This window comes from Rhagoletis zephyria, unplaced genomic scaffold, assembly GCF_001687245.7.
Source record: "Rhagoletis zephyria isolate East Lansing unplaced genomic scaffold, Rhagoletis_zephyria_1.1 Rzeph_scaffold_02827, whole genome shotgun sequence".
NCBI lineage: Eukaryota > Metazoa > Arthropoda > Insecta > Diptera > Tephritidae > Rhagoletis > Rhagoletis zephyria.
This window is the reverse complement of record NW_016159911.1, coordinates 19,882-23,058: the sequence shown is the minus strand read 5'-3', so window position 1 is coordinate 23,058 and position 3,177 is coordinate 19,882. Positions and strand designations below refer to the sequence as shown.

Below are 3,177 nucleotides of genomic sequence, written 5' to 3'. Positions count from 1 at the left end.
TATTTACGCAGGTGGCGTCGCACGAAGATGGAGCGCACCAGCGTAAAGTTAATGTAACGAAAATAGGAGCAAATAAAAGACACAGTGGTTTAGTGCAATGAAATTAAAAATCGTTTTATTTGTAAATATCTATGAGGTTGAATAGTGTGGCTCACAAGAGTTGGCTTACCGAACGTGGTGTGATGGCTGACGTGATCTCCTTGCTGTCTTCTAAGAAGTGAAAAAGTGCCAACAAACGAAAAGGGATGTAGCCCACCGCACAGTAACTTTCGTTAAGTTTCCCCTCCAATAAGTTACCGTACAGTGGGGCTTGTTGTTAGCGGCTGGAAAGATAGCCGTAACTTATGTATGTGTTTGTGTGCCCTTACATCAAGTGACAAAACGCGGATTAGGGTGGTGCAATATATTTAGGTCGCGGACCTAAACAGCAGCTATTCGCCCACCTTTTTCGCTTCACTTGACAATAAAGTTTGTTGTCTGGCACACACAGAACACCGCTCGTAAATCCTATTCATTTTTATTGTGTATTTTAAATCAGTAGCACAGCTCACAGTTGAAAATTTAAACTAAAAAATTCGAATTTTTAATTGTACAGGGTTAAGAGTTGACATTTCAGTCGCAGTTCAAAAGAGAGAAATGTCGAAATCACTTCTACCTTGTTATGCCTTGGTTTTAATCTATCGATGGAGATTGTGTCTTTTTGACGAAATGGAATTCTAAAATACTTAAGAGTTTCGCTCGACAACTTTGAAAGGTCCTGAATATTTAAAATCTAATCTCTTTTTAAGTTCGGATCTCACCCACACATGCGTGCCGTCTTCTAATTCCCTTCCATCCAACGAGTGAAACGATCTACCATAGTAAAAACATATATTTTGCCCTCAGAAGGAGGTAAAGATCCAACTATATCCAAATGTACGTTGGAAGATCGCTGTAAAATTACCATGAGGCGACTTGGTATGTCGATTAATTTTTGTTGCTTGGCATTTTAAACAAAACTACCCATTGATTACAGTCCTTATTAATAGAGGGCCAAGTGAACCATTGGGTCAACAAGCGCTGAGTTGCTTTAGTACCTGGATGCGACAAATTATGCAGATTTTCAAAAATGTTTCTTCTAAATTCCACTGGTATGTAAGATCTTACACGTTGAGTTGACACATCACAGAATATCTCTATTTCCGATCCGGGAATTTTGATAAGTTTTAACTGAAGTCATTTTGGATATTGTAATAGCGACTGCAATTCATCATCTGCCTTCTGAGCTTGCGCAATGTGTTGATAATTGATTGCAGTTATCTCACCAATTCTAGACAGTGCATCTGCCACAACATTGTCTTTGCCAGATATATGACGCACAACTGCAGTGAGCTGTGCAATGAAATCCAAATGACGAAACTGGCGTGGAGTTGCATTTTCAGACTTCTTTTGCTTATATGCTTATGGTCCGTATATAAAATGAAATTTCTAGCTTCCAACATATGGTGAAAATATTTAATCCTACAATGTGCTGACAGCAACTCTCTATCATAAGTGCTGTAGTCGCATTCAGCATGTGATAATTTCTTTGAGAGAAACCCAATTGGTCTTCAATTTTGACATTCTTTCTGCTCCAAGACTTCTCCAATAGCGGTATTTGAAGCATCGACTTTAAGACAAATGTCTCCTTTCGGATTAGGGTGCACTAATATTACTGCATTTGCAATGGTGTGCTTGCAATGTTCGAATGCATGATTTAACTCCATGGTCCAGTAAAAGTTTGCCTTATATATATTTGTTGCACGTTAAATCATTCAGTTTTGCTTGAATCTCTGCCCCTGCAGGTAAAAATTTTGGATAAAAATCAATCATTGCCAGAGATTGACAAAGTTCACTTATATCTTCAGGTCTCTTGCATAAGATTACTAGCCAATGCCCGCTTGCTCCGCGGCGCCTAATAAGAACTTTTGCTTGGGCCAATGCAAAAATAGCGTTTAAAATAAAAAACGGTCTGTAAAGCTTGCCGATGGTCTATTTTCCTGTGAAATCTCTACCAAGAGTGTATAATCTTCTTTGACCTTGCAAGTACAACATTGGTCCGATGCGTAAGCCAATAAAAGTCCTTATAAGGAAACCTAAGAGCACAGATGAGCGTTTTATGTTATAGGAGGTCTGAATCCTCGCTGTCCCATAGGATGAAAAGTTTTCCCGTACATTGGCTAAATGAGTCGTGTAATCTCTTGAGTATCGTTCTAATGAAGCCATTGACACGGTAGGTATGTGTTCCTTCTTAGACGGATGGGTCGAATCATTCCTAGTCAATTCGCCACTTTTACAATTCGTCTTAATATTGATGAACTGGTTTCTTTAAGTCTTACTGCTGTAATAACGGCCGCCCGAGCATTTTCGTTATTCGGAGGTGAATGCAAGATCGCATTAAAGGTGTATGAGGGCGTCAGACAAAGGTGCGCTTACATTATTTCATTTAGCCATCTGAAAAGTAAATTCGTATAAAATAAACATAGGGTCAAAGCGGACCAAACACATGCATGACTGCAGCGCCATCCTTGGGTCCCTTTTCTGCAAAACCATTGCTTATCATGAAATGAATACGCATTATGAATTTCAAACTGGTTGTATAAAAAATTAGAATTTTCTAAATATCTCGACTCCAGCGACACCCAGCGGGTCCATTTTTAGCAAACGGATTCATCATGACATCATCACATTGCGAATTTGAACGATGTCGGTCAATAAATACGGCACTTATAAATGACTTAACTCCAGTGCCACCAAGCGAGTTCTCTAGTAGTTAGTTTATAATAGGACCATATGTAAAAGGTATAACCATGATAAAAATATAGTAAGGTAGAACCGCTGAGAGTCACTTTTAAAATTCTTGACGTTTCCAAACAATTTAATTTTTAAATTTACTCACAAACTCACACACATTTTCATTTTCAATCTCAAGCAACAACAATTTCGAAAATTTCAATTTTTTATTTTCACATTTATATGTTTTTAAAATGTTGGCAAACTTCAAAAAAAAAATCATGGCCAACAAATTGAGAGAACGGTTATACCTTCCTATGTTTTTATCATGGGTATAACCTCCGACAATTTGACTGAACTCTAACCAGTGGTTTTTCAGTTTAGTCCGAACAACCAAAACAGCTACCATTTTATGTATATAGGCAT

The 3,177-nt window shown here is 38.0% G+C and overlaps 1 protein-coding gene and 1 long non-coding RNA gene across 2 annotated transcripts in view; one reads left to right on the top strand and one right to left on the bottom strand.

Moving 5' to 3' along the window:
* The window catches only part of LOC108367836 (uncharacterized), a 7,250-nt gene extending 5,820 nt beyond the window's left edge, over positions 1 to 1,430 (bottom strand). Inside the window, exon 1 of the long non-coding RNA XR_001848300.1 lies at positions 421 to 1,430. This is a non-coding gene — a long non-coding RNA (uncharacterized LOC108367836). The remainder of the gene's footprint in view (positions 1 to 420) is intronic.
* Positions 1 to 3,177, top strand: part of Lis-1 (LisH and WD40 domain-containing Lis-1) — a gene marked incomplete at its 3' end in the record, with an annotated part of 54,498 nt that overhangs the window by 36,532 nt on the left and 14,789 nt on the right. The window lies entirely within an intron of this gene.